Genomic DNA, 16,505 nt, shown 5'->3' with positions numbered 1-16,505 from the left:
AGAATGACATGGTGATTCACTGGATTTCCTTGTTGTCTGTTATGTCTCCCTTTTCATTTCTGATTTTGTTAATTTGGATGTTCTCTCTTTGCCTTTTGGTTAGTTTGGTTAAGAACTTGTCTATCTCTTGATTTTCTCAAAGAACCAACTCTTTGTTTCATTGATTCTTTGTATTGTGTAGCATGAATCTTAAAATGTCTTATTAATAAAAACAAGCCCAGAGCCAGGTATTGGAGTAAATGCTGAAAAATCAGAGAAACAGAACAAGCCACTGCTAAACTCACCTCACCAACTTCTCAGCCAATCCTGTTTCCTCAAACTGGAAGCCTCTGAGTCCTCATCCAAATGGATCTCAGCTGAACTGTTGCTAAAAGCCTAAAAGCTTCAAAGGCTTCTAATTCCTGGTCCTCACGCCTTCTATACCTTTCTGCTTCCTGCCATCATGTCCTAGAATTAAAGGTGTGTATCTTTCCCACAAAAGACATGAAATCTCAAGTCTTGGGATTAAAGGTGTGTGTCATCATTCCTGGCTCTGTTTCTGGTGTGCCCTTGAACTCACAGAGCTCTGGATGGATCTCTGCCTCTGGAATACTAGGATAAAAGGCATGTGCCTAACCTCTATGTTTAATATAGTGACTGTTCTGTTCTCTGACCCCCACATAAGTTTATTGGGGTGCACAATTTATCAACCACAGTATGATTCTCTTTCTTTCTATTTTATTGATTTCAGTCCTCAATTTGGTTATTTCCTGGCATCTATTCCTCCTGAGTGAGTTTGCTTCTTTTTGTTCTAGAGCTTTATGGTGTGTTGTTAAATTGATAGTGTGAAATTTCTTCAACTTTATGTGGACATTTAGTGCTATGAATTTTCCTCTTAGCACGACTTTCATAGTGTCCCATAAGTTTGGGTATCTTGTACATTAGTTTTCCTTGAATTCTAGGAAATCTTTTATTTCTTTCTTTATTTCTTCCTTGACCCATTGGTGATTCATTTGAGAATTATCAGTTTCCATGCTATTGTAGGCCTTCTGTAATTTTGTTGTTGTTGAAAACTTTAAGCCATAGTGGTCTGACAAAATACAGGAGGTTATTCCAATTTTGGGGGGTCTGATGAGATTTGCTTTGTGACCAAGTATGTGGTCTATTTTAGAGAAGGTTCCATGGGGTGCTGAGAAGGTGTATTCTTTTGTGTTAGGGTGTAATGTTCTGAAGATATCTATTAAGTCCATTTGAGTAATAACATCTCTTAGATCTCTTATTTCTCTGTTAAGTTTCTGTCTGGCAGATCTGTCCATTGGTGAGAGTGGGGTGTTGAAGTCTCCCACTACTAGTATGTGGGGGTTTGATGTGTCATTTAAGCTTTAGGAATGTTTCTTTTATATATGTGGGTGCCCTTGTATTGGGGGAATAAATGTTCAGAATTGAGACTTCATCTTGGTAGAGTTTTCCTGTGATGAATATGTAATGTCCTTCCTGCCTGTGCTAGTTGAAGTGTATTTGTTAGATATTAGGATAGCTACACCAGCTTGCTTCTTAAGTCCATTTGATTGGAAAGTCTTTTCCTAGACACTATTCTGAGGTAGTGTCTGTCTTTGAAGTTGAGGTGTGTTTCTTGTATGGAGCAGAAGGATGGATCCTATTTTCATATCCATTCTGTTAGCCTGTGTCTTTTTATAGGCAAATTGAGTCCATGGATATTAAGCAATATTAATGACCAGTGATTGTTAGTTCCTATCTTTTGGTGGTAGTGTGTGTGTATTTCCCTTCTTTGGGATTTGCTGCTGTGGTATTATCTACTGCCTGTGTTTTTGTGGGTGCATTTAACTTCCTTAGGTTGGAGTTTTTGTTCTAGTGCTTTCCATAGAGCTGGATTTGTGGATAGGTATTGTTTCAATCTCGTTTTGTCTTGGAATGTCTAGTGCACTCTGTCTATGGTGATTGAAAGTTTTACTAGGTATAGTCTTCTAGCTGGCATCCATGGTCTCTTAGTGTCTGCATTATGCCTGTCCAGAACCTCTGGCTTTCAGAGTCGCCATATTATTTCAGAGTTGGGTGTTATTCTGATGGGTCTGCCTTTATAAGCCACTTGGCCTTTTTCCTTTGCTGTTCTTAATATTCTTTCTTTATTCTGTCTGTTTAATGGTTTGATTATTATGTGGCAAGGAAACTTTATGGGGAATCTAATCTGTTTGGTGTTTTATAAGCTTTTTGTATCTTCACAAGTATTTCCTTCTTTAAGTTATGAAAGTTTTCTTCTATTATTTTATTGAATATATTTTCTGTACCTTTGAGTTTATATTCTTATTATTCTTCTATCCCTATATTCTTAGGTTTGGCCTTTTTGTGGTACATTCTATTGGTTATGCTTACATCTGTAGTTCCTGTTCATGTACTCAGATTTTCTATTTCCAGCATTCCCTTGGTTTGTGTCTTTTTCATTGTTTCTATTTCAGTTTTCAGGTCTTGAACTGTTTCCTTCACCTGTTTAATTGCTTTTTCTTGGCTTTCTTTAAGGGATTTATTGATTTCTTCCATTTTTTGTTTGTCTTTTCTTCAATTTCTTTAAGGGAATTCATTTCCTCTTTAAAAGCCTCTATTATCTTCATAAAGTTATTTTTTATTTCAAATTTTTATACAGATATTTGTGTTTCAATTTTACATATCAGCCATGGGTTCCCCTGTCCTCTCCCCTCCTTCCCCTGCCCCTGCCTTCCCCCCACCCCCCCCCCCCCCCATTCCCATCTCCTCCAGGGCAAAGACTGCCCTGGGGATTCAGCTCAACCTGGTAGATTCAGTACAGGCAAGTCCATTCCCCTCCTTCCAGGCTGAGCAAAGTGTCCCCACATAAGCCCCAGGTTCCAAACAGACAGCTCATGCACTAAGGACAGGATTGGAAAAAAATCACAGGGACAAATAGCCAAACTAATGGAAACACATGAATTATTAACTAAAAGCTGTGGAGCCCCCAACTGGATCAGGCTTTCTGGATAAATGAGACAATTGAATAGCTTGAACTGTTTGGGAGACACCCAGGCAGTGGAACCAGGACCTATTTTCATAAAGTTATTTTTAAGATTGCTTTCTTCTGCTTCTTCTACATTGTGATGTTCAGGTCTTGCTGTTGTAGAACCGCTAGATTGTAGTGGTGGCGTATTGCTCTTTATGTTGTTGTGTTTCTTTTTGCACTGGCTTATCTACCCATTTCTTCCTCCAATAAGTACAAGATGTGTCTGTGTCTGAGGGAGCTGCTCTTGGTCCTATCACTGCTCTTGGTCCTCTTGATCTAATTAGAGCTGGTAAAATCTGTGTCTCAGGGAGCCACTGAGGTCACAGGGGGATGGGTGGGTTTGGAGCAGGAACTGGGTCTTGTAGATTGCAGGTTCCGATGGTGGATGTTGGTGGGGATACTTGCCTGCAGGAGTCTTCCCTGCTGGCCTGTACCTGGGGTATCCATGCAGAGAGGGACTTTAAGTCTGAAAATCTGACTCCAGAGTCACTGCAATATACTACTGTTTGGTAATTTGGGAGTTAGAAACCTAAACTGAAGGGATCTAGGATGAACACAATGCTTTAAAAGTACTAGAAATAGACAAATATGTTTCCTTTTTATTGCATGCTTACTGCTTTATCCAAAGTTTGTTGAGACCTTCTATGTAACTGACATTGCAAGTCTGGTTTCAGAAGACAAATCCTTTCTATAGGCACGGTAGACTATATTAAAAGAAATCTACACGATGCCATGATAAACAGAGCAGTTTTCATTTCATACTCTTGCTGCCAGACTCTCTATGATGCTGGGCTATGAGTTGTTATAGGAGCAATTTTTGGTCATGGGAAAAAATGGGTTTTAGCAACAAGTGTAAAGGCTGGTGTTATTTGCATACAGAGACAATCTAGAGAACACCTTCCAGAAAAGATTATTAAATTCTAGCTCCTAATATGCACATTTCAATCCTTTTTTGCAACAAAAACAATGTTTACAGTGTTCTGGGAAGGTGACTTAGTCATTAAATTCTTGCCATGCATACATGAGGATCAGAGTTCAGATCCCTAGAGTCTATACGCAGCACTGAGCATGGTGGCATACACCTATGGTCTTTGTACTGGGGATGTGGTAGCAGAAGGATCCATAAAGGGTTTGTTTTTGCCACTTATACATTATAAATCAGAAACTTCCAAGTTCAATGAAAGACCTTAACTCAAAAAATGTTTAGAGTGATCAAGGCAGGCAAGCCAGTGTCAATATCTGGCCTTCACAGTTACATAGAAACATATATGCTCATATATTTATACACATGAACATGTATGTGTACATATAATATACACAGCATATATGCAATCTCTCTCTACACACATATATATTATAATACATATATATATTCCGTTACTGTTTTGAAAATGTGTTTTTCTAGAATAGCCTCATAGAACCCAGAAGTAATCCGAAGTTGAAGAAAAGATTGATAAAAATAGACTTTTCCAAGGTAAAACCTTTGTTTTACAGAAGATAGTGCCAAGAAAATGAAAGGAAAAATCATAGGCTGAGAATATGTTTGAAAATCCCATTGAACAGAGGATGTCTATGGAGGATGTACAGAGACCCTTCATAACTCCACAGTACAAACAATCAGGCTAATTAGAATGGTGAGTCAGAGTGTAAAGGTCCTGCACCAAACAAAGTGTTCTGGTGGAAGAGGCACACATGAAAAGCTGTCTAAGATCATAAGCCATTAGAACCGTGCAGGTTATAATTACAATATGGTATGCTATCACTGTATACCGACAACAAAGCTGCAGGTCATAGAGTAAATCCTGCTGTAGGCTTCCCACCCATGTCCTCATAGCAAGGCAAAAATGGTAGAAGGCTTTGAAACAGTTGGCTAATCCTTTATAAATCAACACTCAGCATCCCCCCCACCTTAATTATTTACCCAAGGGAAATGAAAATTTATATTCACACAAAAACCTGTTCAGCAGCTTTATTCATACTCTTAGAAACCTGACTATAACCCAAATGTCTTTCAGCAGGGAAGTGGGTAAACAAAATACACTACATCCACATAAAACAGCCAGCACCGCTCAGCAGCCAAAGGGATGAATTATTGATAGGGGTGCAGAGCGGATGAACCCATGTGCACTTGGCTAAGCACAAGAAGTAGGACCTCAGGGATGCAGGCTGCATAATTTTATTTGCATGACATTCCTGGGGCACAAGGAAAGCTAAAGGGACAGAGAACAGATCAATTATTGCCAAGGGTTAGGAATGGGAAAGGAGTAGAATGCGTGTGTGTGTGTGTGTGTGTGTGTGTGTGTGTGTGTGAGAGAGAGAGAGGGGGGGGGGGGGATGGGGAAGACAGACAAGACAGACAGACAGAGTGATAGAGACAGAAACAGAGACAGAGAGACGGAGACAGACAGGGAGGGAGGTGGGAGAGAAAGGAAGACAGACAGAAAGACAGACAGAGTATACGTACATGTGTGTGTATGTATGTGTGTGTGTGTGTGTGTGTGTGTGTGTGTGTGTGTGTGTGTGTTGACAGAATTGCTTATATCATGGTCTATGCCAGATGGTATACTTTCTTTCTTTCTTTTTTTTCCCTTTATTATTATGTGTTTTAAATTTTATACATCAGCCATGGGTTCCCCTGTCCTCCCCCGTCCCGCTCCCACCCCCACCTTCCCCCTAGACCCTCCCCTCCAATCCCATGTCCTCCAGGATCAAGGCACCCCTGGGGATTCATTTAAACCTGGTGGATTCAGTACAGGTATACTTTCTAAAACATATAAAGTCTAAACAATACAAAAAGTGAATTTCTGTGTGGCAATCTAAAAAGTTATGGGTGATAATAAATAAAAGGGTAAAAGCAAATTTACAATTATTTTCTATGATAATCTTCATGAAATTCATACCCCTTGACTTTATTTTCCCATTTTCAGATTATTCCCAGGAAAGCAATCATATGGTATGGTCAGGAATGCTCTTAACCATTGGTGTTAGCTAGAGAAATTGAAAACCTCTTAATTGTGCAATTAAATTGTGATACATTCCCCATGTGTGAGCACTTAATTGTGTTCCTAAAGGTTAATTACAGATGGATGGTTATTCATCACTGACATGCTATCAGTTTACTCTATTGACTTGTCTGGTCTAACTTAAAAGTATTGATTTTTCAGTATTAGGAAAAAATTCCAAGCTGCTGGAGTTCTTTCTAGAGGTAAACCTCATACTGGAGCTAGTATAACCCTTCCACACAGCTTGCTAACTAGCTATTACTCATGTTTTCAAAATAATTGCAATTCTCCTGGAAGTTTCCCATCTAGGACAAAATTGGAATGAATATCTTCGGCCCAGATAATTTTTCTCTGTGGAATGCCCATTTTTCTCATTTTCAGCCATAATAAAAAGTCACATTATATATAAATCGTACTTTGCAATTTTCCAAGTATTATTTTGCATTAGCTCTTTGATCTATCACCAACCTCAATAACATAACTGGGGATGACAGTCAGTCTCTCTCTGCATTTATTGCACATACTTAGGGTCTGAAGAAATTTAAGTTTTCAAGGTCATGTTTTGGTGGGGTCAAAGACAATCTGACCAGATGTCATTCCTCCTCATTAAATGGCATGTGTTTGCAATCCCAGAACCTGAGAGGTAGAGACAGGAGAATCAGGAGTTCAAAGTTATCCTCAGCCACCTAATGAGTTTTAGGCCAGCTTGAGTTCCATAAGACCCTATCTCAAAAACTGAACACACACACACACACACACATACACACACACACACACACACACACACCACACACAATATGTACTTTTTACTTTATATCGCACTGTTTATTTTAATTAACTTTTAATTAAAATATAATTACACCACTTCCTCTTGAACTCCAACATTGCACTCTTTGTTTCAATGTTTCCCTTTTGAAGGCAGACACTGTATATAGAGGATGATTATTGTTCTCTTATTGATCATACTCATGTATCTTAAATTGTTCAGCTTAAAAATAAAATATTACTCTTGAAAAACATGGCTTCCACATCAAACAAGTATCAAGAGGCCCTATTTTGAGACATTCTATGTGATTTCTGTGCCTTTTGGACAATAAAATTCCTATGTTAAGCCATCCATTGTGTCTAGAAAAGGTAGAATATTTTTTGCTTTATTGAGATAGGGCATCACTATATAACTCACAGTTGCCTAGAGTTCCTTTTATAGCCCACACTGATCTTGAAATAAAGATCCATTTGCCTTAGCTGCTTGTGTTCTAGAGTTACAGGGTGTACCACAATGCCTGGATCAAATTAAGAGTTTTTATCCTTTACCTACAAACAGGTTTCTAGTCAGTGAACAAACATGGAATCCTGACCCTTATCTCAGATATAAAAATACAGAAAAACAGCTTTAATATATGTAGGATCTAGACTTATGGAGATTGCTCAAATATCAAGAGAGAAGGCTGTAGTTCTTGGAATGTCAGCATAGGCCAGGAGCTACATACTCTGGTTTCCTCGGTCATGAGATAGTAGCCTTGGGAAGACATGGAGAACACAGAAAATGCTTCCTGCCATGCTATATGTGGAATGTATGGTAAGAAAATGTGAGGGTGAAGGTTCTGGATTGGCTAATGCAAAATCAAGGGCACAGTGTTTAGGCACAAAACAGGCTTGAGCTGGTGGCTTCTCCCCACCCGCAGTCAAGTAAGCTCCAAACCCCTGCATGCTGACTGGTCAGGAAACAAGAACTTGCTTAGGGTTAGATGTAGCTGTGTATGAAATGTGTGGACCAGAGATCTGAGACTGTGACAAGAACCCAAGACAGCAGTCATGCCTGCAGTGGTGCTTCCAACCCAAACAAAGAAGACAGTTGTAATAGCGATAGCTCATTCAGGGGCCCTATGAAATTCTCTAGGAAATCCACCATTGACACATACACATTTCTTTGAGATCAGAAGAAAAAGATCAAAAGGAATAAAGTTGTTTGTTTGTTTGGTTTTTTTGTTCTGTTTTGTTTGTTTTGTTTTGTTTTTTTGTTTTCTTTGTTTTTTTTTGTAATGTGCATTAACTCCCAAATGATGTGGTTTGCTGAATGGTGCTAAGTGACACACTCAATGGGAACCGTTTACTCTGGGCTCACCTCACCACATTGGGAGCTGTGAGCTCAATGATACCATTTTAAACATCATAAAAGTTTTTATTTTCTTCAGAATGAAGCCATAGTGTGAAATTTTCAACATTTTTCCGCACGTGCAAAAACAGAGCGTATTTTCTCATAAAAATATGTGAATAGACCCAAAGAAACAGAAGTTTTGGCACTTGGGCATCATGTTATCTTTTGGAACACTTGTAGTTTCCTTTTTGACCCTAGATTCTGTCCCCAGACTTTGTCAGCTCTTCTCACCTCGAGGCAAACTTGATAAAGCATCTATGTGGCAACACTTCCAGTGGATGGGCTTCCACCAGACACAGCCTGTGAAGCTAGAAGACAGCACATACAATGTCCTGAGAGGAAAGAGAAGTTCTAGCTACCAAATCTGAGAGTGTGGAAGACAGTGGAGTGTCCTGATTCGGACATGACCTCCAGAGCTTAGTTTCTCAGACCCCAGCTCTCCTATTGAACTTCCATGTACCTTTGCACAGTTATTTAACTTGTGAAAAGTAGAGGTTATCATCTACCAAAGGTACTGCTCTGTGGAATTGTTGTGAACTCTGACAGTCTATTGTTATTCATTTACAAGCATGGCATGGGTGGGTGATAGGTGGGTGCATGCGGGTGTGTGAACATGAGTGCAGTGTCAGAAGCCATTCCACAGGAGCTGGAGTTACAGGTGGTTGTGAGTCACCTAGTTTGGATGCTAGGAACTAAACATAGTCCCGTTCCTCTGCAAGAGCAATACAGGCCCTTAACAGCTGTCTTCCTGTTTAAATACATGTGTCATGCAGTTCACTGATATCTACCATGCTTGTGTTGTCTTTCGGGGCAGCTGATTGCACTATAGTGCTGGTGGCTTTCTGCATGCTCAGGTGTTGGCTGCTATATTGATAGTGTTGTAAGCACCAGGACTGGGAACACCTTAGGTAGAAGGGCTTCACTGTTAAGTTTTAGCCACTTTTGGCCTTCATAAGCACATTCACCTTGAAAATATCTTTTGTTCATTTATTATCGTTTCTTACCTGAAATGTTATCGTTTTAGCATTTCTTTTGGGGTATCTTCTGGATTCATTTTAGACTTAGTTCTCTCTTTCTCCTTTTATGACCAGTGATTAGAGTTTCATTGTTTTTATTTTGCAAACCTGCTTATATATCCTTATATATTTTCCCATGTTTTTCATATTATCTTCTGCATCATCCATTTTACTGTTTGGTTGATGCTCTGTTTTTTCCCAATTGGCTCGGTTTTACCCACTATCAATTTTGTTTTCTTTTTACTGACTTGCCTTTTCTATTTTTGAAATCATTGTCCTATCTATCCCATGTTACTTGGGCCGTGTAATCAAGGCATCTTCTTCATTGGGCCAAGTCTCTGCTTTACTCATTTAATGAGTGGCCTGACAATAATTTCTCCAGATTCCCTTCCCTATGGCTTGCTGTCAGCTAAAAGATGTAAAGAAAAAGGCACTCCCGGGATGTGAACCAGTAGATAACACATTAGAATGGGTAAGACTATATATAGCCCATGATGTCTTACAGATCTGATTACAGACTTAGCTTAGACACTAGGTATAAAATCTTTAAAATCCAAGTTTTTAAACTTCCCTGTGCTTTAGGTATAGCAATAGTGCTAAGTGAACAATGATGTTAATGTGGTAGGCCAATAAAGCACTACTGGCAATAGGAATGGCTGCCTTAGCTCACTATAACGTCCCTAAATATTAGCTCTGCTACTACTTCCACGTCACTGTTGACACAGTCATCATTATTACTGTTAGTAGTAGCATAACACCATGAAGTTTCTTTGTTCTTCTCTCTGTGTATGTAAAGTGGGTATACAGGGACGAGTTAACTTCTGAAAGAGGCAAGCACAAGGCCCAGTCAAGTTGCTGATGATTTTAGAATGTCACAAATAAGATCTGCTTCCCCTCTGAGCTTTGGCTCCATATTTTATTGCATTGAAATATAACCATTTCCTTATCTGATTAGGATCCTGGTCTAGAAGTGGCCAGAGGCAACTTGATTTTCAGGAGGTAACATTTAGATTTAAAATACGGAATTAAACACAGATGTATTCCACTTAATTTGTTCTGGAAAGTCTGCTGATAGTGTGCTCTACTGTTGGCAAGCATTTAATCAACATTTATTGGCATTCTTTTCTGAGATTTAAATAGGTCATAAAAACTTTATGACATGTAGAGTATTTTTGATAATGGCTTCAATATTTTCTATAGATGGTACAGTAGTATACAAGTAGAAACATCAATAAAATAGCTACTGAGCATCATTTCTGGGAGAGGAAAGTAGTTCACAGTTGACATGATAACCAAATGCCTGCCTGTGTTTCAAATTATACTGCATATTTTATGGGGATATTTCCTGTTGTTTTTCCTTTTCTTTTATTGGTTTGAACACTTGTAATCTAGGTTGCAAAACTAAGAATTTTATGCTATATGTTCTTTACTTGTTTATTATCATAAAAAGGGGGCAATAGAACCATGACTTTGAATAGAACATATGTATGTGTTAAATATATTCATCTAATTAAAAAAACAACTGATTTTTTTTTGATAACTATTATAGTGTTCTGTTTAGAATAGTTTCTTCCTTGGTGGCCACAGGGAACTTTCAGTAAACTACTTGCAATTTATCATTAGGTAGTATATATACTGGAACTGGAAAATAAAAATTCTTAACTAGTAGCTAATGCTGAGTCCAGGTGTGGGTGTGGATATCTGTAACCCAAGCTACTCAGGGAACTGAGGCAAGAAGATCCCATTAGAATTCAGTCTAGGCAACATAGTGACAATCTGTACCCAAACAACAATTAAAAAATAAAATAAGTCATCTCTGCACGTCCTCCCATCATGATCTCGACATCCCTCTGCCTGCAGAATCCCTCCTCTCTCTCATCAATTGGATTCCTGGAGCTCAGCCTGGTGCCTGGCTCGGGATCTCTGCATTTTCCTCCATCAGTCACTGGACAAAGGCTCTATGATTACTGTTAGGTTATTCGCTATACCAGTCACCAGAGTAGACTAGTCCAGGCACCCTCTGGACCACTGCCAGCAGACCAAGGTGGGATCAACCTTGTGGATTCCTGAGAGCCTCACCAGCACTTTGCCTCTTCCTATTCCCCTGATGTTCTCATCTATCATGATATCTTCCTACTGGTGAAATTATTAAGGCCACTCCACGTAGTTAAAAGGGAGGTTTATTTTGTGAGGTAACTTACAAATGAAGGGATAGGTAGGTTGTAGGGTCTGGCAAAGGTATGGCACAGTCAGGCTGTGTTCTCTGGAGAACTCTGCTCGGTCTACCTCCAGCGTCCAGGGTCCCAGAACCAAGAGAGACCTCTCCTCTAGATCCTGGGTCTTCAGCTTCCTCCCTTAGCCCCACCTTGTGTGTGTGACCATTAACGAAGCCTCAGTGGGGGTTGGAACTTCCAGGCCAAGCTGGGATGGTTACCCACTACATCTTCCTCCCTGCCCTCCCACTCTGTCCCTGTTCCAGCTTGACCCTCCCATTTTCCCCACTCCTCACCCTCTGCCACCCTCACACACCCAATCCACTCATGCAGATCTCATCCACTTCTCCTTCACAGGGTCATCCATGTCTCCCTCCTGGATCTTTCCCTGTTAGCTAGCCTCTCTGGATTGGTGGGTTGCAGTCTGGCCATCCCTTCCCTCACATCTAGTATCCACTTATGAGTGAGGAGGATGTGCAGAGATGACCGGCCACAGTAGTGGAAGCTGTGGTGCCCCCAGGGGACTGGACAAGGCCCTCTGACTATGGAAGACAGTTGTTTGGCTTGAATTGTTTTTTTTTTTTGGGGGGGGGCACCCAGGCAGAGGGATTAGGATCTGTTCCTGGTCTATGGGCAGGCTTCTGGGAATGCTGTGCCTGTGGTGTAATGCCTTGCACAGCCTTGGTGCAATGGGGAGGGGTTTGGACCTGCCTAGGCTCAGTGTGCTGGGCTCTGCTGACTCCCCATGGGAGACCTTGATTTGGGGATGTGGGGATGGGGGGGGCTTGGGAGAGAAGACTGGGGGGTGGGAGGAGGGAGGAAGGGGATCTGTGGGTGGTATGTGAAGTGTGTAGAAAATTTCTTAATAAAGAAAAATGAAAAAAATAATATGTCAGTGATATTATTCACTGGCACTGTACTGAGAAACAGACAAGACCACAATCTTTGCATATATTGGCATATTGGGGAGCCAATGTTTGATCTAAATGCTTTTATCTAATTTCCAGGGACCGAGGAGAAAAGACAATCTAGAGGTTACTGGAAACTTGCCTTAAGTTTGAAGTGATGAAAATATTTTTAATATACACCACTGTGAATGTTCTGAAAAACACCAGGTTGTTTGCTTAAAATAGTTAATTTTATAGAATTTCATCATATTAAATTTCTATTAGTAAGTGATGAGATCAGAAGAGTCCCAGACCCTAAATATATTGGGAAGTCTCCTCAGAAGTGACAGTATAGTCTTGTTCAACATTGATTCCAGGGAATTTGGTGAAGGCCGGGAGTCATTTTGTATTCTCCTTAAAAAATGAATTCAATCTTGCTCTAACATACCTCTGTTTTATTATGATCTTAAATTATCAGAGCTTATGAATACTCAGCATTTGTGGGTTGGCTTCTCTTCCATAAGTTGCTGCATTTTGCACACATACCTGGAGTCAGTTGATCTCACTCATCCATCTAAGAGACAATAAACAAGAGATCCTGAATGCTTCTCTCTCTGGCTTAATATGCACAATTGGAACATGAGCACATGGACCTAGGTGGGGGTGAAGTTTTCAGGCTCAGATGCTTTCATAGGATTTTGAAGGGTTTATTAGTTCATTGTATCAACAAAATGGGTTAGATAATTATAAATATCTCTGTCATTCACATGAGCCTATAGAAATACTGTTTGTACCCAATAGAAAGGTAAAACTAGTGTATTCCATGGTTACAAGGTGAAAACTGAGATTTATTGAATGAAAAGACCCTTAGTCTATTGGTGTGCGTGTGTGTGAGTGTGCATGTATGAGTGGGTGTGCATGTGTGTTAACCATTTTGCAAATAACATCTCGTAAGGGTCCTTCATATTGAGAGACTGCTATGTGTTATATCACTTTTTAGGTGTGTTGTTTAAGTAATCCATCATCCTTGGACTCTCCTAGAAAATGGATGTTCTTATTCCATTATTACAGTGAGGTAATGGAAAGTCAAAGAAGTTGAGTGGTCTTGAGAGGTCAGTTGTTGCTGGTAGCTACAATTCTCTTTCCAGTATTCACTTGACTGGGCCACACTGCTGCTAGAATGCCCTGTGTGACTTTTCTTTAGTGATATTGCTTACATGAAAAGACATGAGATATTCAAGGACTCCTTCTGACCATTGGTTTGATTTCCTTAAAGCCACTCTGTTCTATTTGCTCATAGATCTGCATTAGCCTGCAAGGACAATCTATCAGAATGTGGCTGGGTATATTGTCATTGGACTGCACCAGTAATAGGTGTATCAGTTTGTGAGACAGCTTTGTTTTAGAAAGTGGATGAGAACTTGGAGTGAAGGATGAGGGTCATGGATGTGTGATGCCTAGAGAGAAGGTCAAATTTGGATCATGAGAAGGTGGAGCAGCTGGGAGCTTAGGTGGGTAAGTGGAAATGTGTGCACCCATTTTCATTATCCCTTAGAACATAATGGCAAGTAACTGTCCCAATGTATGGGTTCTCATCTCAGGGATGACCGGCATTGTCTCCCTTCCTGGCAACTTTATTTTCCTGACTCTGTGCCTTTTGGGGTGCTCCCCTCTCCTGAGGCATCCTCCCCTCATTTCCGGTGATCTTTGCCTATCTCTGCTTCTTGTTAAGAGCGTGTCATGACACTGCCTAACCCCAACAGGTTCTCTGTCCTGAATCCCGACAGTGTTTTCTGTCTGCATCATTTATTTGCTACTTACTTTTAGACTCAGTTTAATTTTGTGTGTCCATAGCTCACCTGGAGCATGAACATGAGCTCTGTGGTGGTTCATTACACCGAGCCTGCATTTTTATTCCATCGCTGTCACTGCTCATTGTTTCTACCCCTTGAATAATAGCCAATTTCATAATTCTTAAATATAATGTTTTCTTAAAGCACAGTAAAAAAAATATGTCATTTATTTTAGAGAGACATTTCTTAAAAGGAGGCTGTATGGTCATTGATGTGCTATTGTGGTAGAGTACTATACCCCATTTGTTTCCTGGGAAATTTCTGATGCTCACTCACATTGTCAATATTCTGTTAAGGTAGTCAGTTCTAACAGCACTCCCTGTGTTTAACCTGCTATTTGCTCAATGCACCGTCCACCCCTTCCACTTCCGTAAGATTTCTGTATCACTTATTCCTGGAAATGTTCTTTGCAAACCATTACTTTAGAAAGCTTTGTGTTAAAATTATGCTAATCATATTCACAAGAGTGGCAATTAAATTTTGATTAGATGTAGGTTGGGTCCCCCCATCCCCCAGCCTGCTGGCTTCCACATATGGGAATGAGGTGCCTCTAGATGACTTTGTGTGTGTGTGTGTGTGTGTGTGTGTGTGTGTGTGTGTGTGTGTGTGTAGGGGGTGGGTACACTGTGTGGACTCAACCTGAAAATAGATTGAGACAGAAAGGAGAATGATTGGAACTGAGCTTTCAGCTTGATTATCTGCTGGAATCTCTATTACTTCTCATAATATGCTTGAAAATTTTTATTTGTACCTCAAGGGCAATGAGCCTGGCCTCATTTACAAATATGAATGCAGATATTCACCACACACTGTCTTCTCCTTGAGGCAGGCTTCCTGTCAGCTTGTTTTATTTACTTCCTCAGAAAAGGATATCCACCTCCAGGGGATTAGACATAGCATAGATAATGGGATAATGGAAGCTCAGGAATTAGAGGTTTAGCTGTGATTCCCAATTGTTCCAGGGGTAGCCATGAGCCAGTTTTCCAATCTGACCCTCTGACTTCTTATCTGTGAACTGATATACAGCATTCCAACCCCCATGAGCTTCTCCTAGAGGTCCTGGAACAAATGTGTGATATGTGCAAAATATGCAGGCTACACCAAGGAGGTACTGGATAAACACTCACGTCCTTGGCAGTTATTCTCGTGTGTCAGACTCATCACCACAGGAAAATTCCAAACTGTAAAGTTACTCAGACAAAACTGTCTGTCTCCTATAGCTGTCACACCACATTTTATGTTGTTATTTCAAATAATAAATGATGCCTTTATTCTTTGTGTCCTCTGTTTATGAGGAGACTGTGAATGGATGGAGGGAAGAAGAAGAGAATTATTATATCTAAGGAATTTACCATAATGATAAATAAACAACCCCAAAGTGTTTTTTTTCTTTTTTTCCCTTTTTTAAATTATATTTGTGTTTTAATTTTACATATCAGCCATGGGTTCCCCTGTCCTCCCCCATCCCGCCCCCACCCCCACCTTTCCCACATTCCCTCCCCTCCATTCCCATCCCCTCCAGGGCCAAGACTCCCCTGGGGATTCATTTAAACTTGGTGGATTCAGTACACGCAGGTCCAGTCACCTCCTTCCAGGCTGAGTAAAGTGTCCCTGTGTAAGCCCCAGGTTCCAAACAGCCAGCTCATGCACTAAGGACAGGTCCAGTTCCCACAGCCTGGATGCCTCCCAACCAGTCCAAGCCACTCAACTGTCTCACTTATCCAGAGGGCCTGATCCAGCTGGGGGCTCCACAGCCTTTGGTTCACAATTCATATGCTTCCATTCGTCTGGCTTTTTGTCCCTGTGCTTTTTCCAGTCCTGGGCTCAACAGTTCACACTCCCACAGTCCCTCCTCCTTCTTGACAACTGGACACACGGAGCTCAACCTGGGGCCTGGCTGAGGATCTCTGCAAAGTGTTTGTTTTTTTTTTTTTCAAGAAATCATTGTTATCTTTTGAGATATGAAAAGTAACTTAGAAATGATCCCATTTTTTTGACCATTGGCTCATTGTTAAGCCTTGTTTTAAAAGTTACAAAAATTGTAGTAGAATATGATATCAAAGGATTGTCAGTGTTATTTACAGAGGGACGCTAAAGACCCAGTGTCAACAGCAAAATTGGTAATCTTTGATATTTGGTGTGTTTTGTACCTTAGTTTTAAGCATAGTTATTATTTACTTGGAAGTTGTTCAGATTATTACCAAATGTGTCAGGAAGGACCTGAGCCTAGCGTTCAAATATTGTCAACATAGTCTGCAATTTCAGCCACAGGCCTTTCCACTATAATTAGATTATTTATTCCTTGGCACAAAGAAGAAAAATCATATGGTAATCTTGCTAGATATTAGATATTTCGAGGTAAATGCACT

The 16,505-nt window shown here is 40.2% G+C and overlaps 1 protein-coding gene across 2 annotated transcripts in view; it reads left to right on the top strand.

The window, feature by feature from the left end:
• Positions 1 to 16,505, top strand: part of Thsd7b (thrombospondin type 1 domain containing 7B) — an 837,148-nt gene that overhangs the window by 445,078 nt on the left and 375,565 nt on the right. The window lies entirely within an intron of this gene.

This window comes from Onychomys torridus, chromosome 11, assembly GCF_903995425.1.
Source record: "Onychomys torridus chromosome 11, mOncTor1.1, whole genome shotgun sequence".
NCBI lineage: Eukaryota > Metazoa > Chordata > Mammalia > Rodentia > Cricetidae > Onychomys > Onychomys torridus.
The sequence above is the reverse complement of the archived record's forward strand: the minus strand, read 5'-3'. Positions and strand labels throughout refer to the sequence as shown.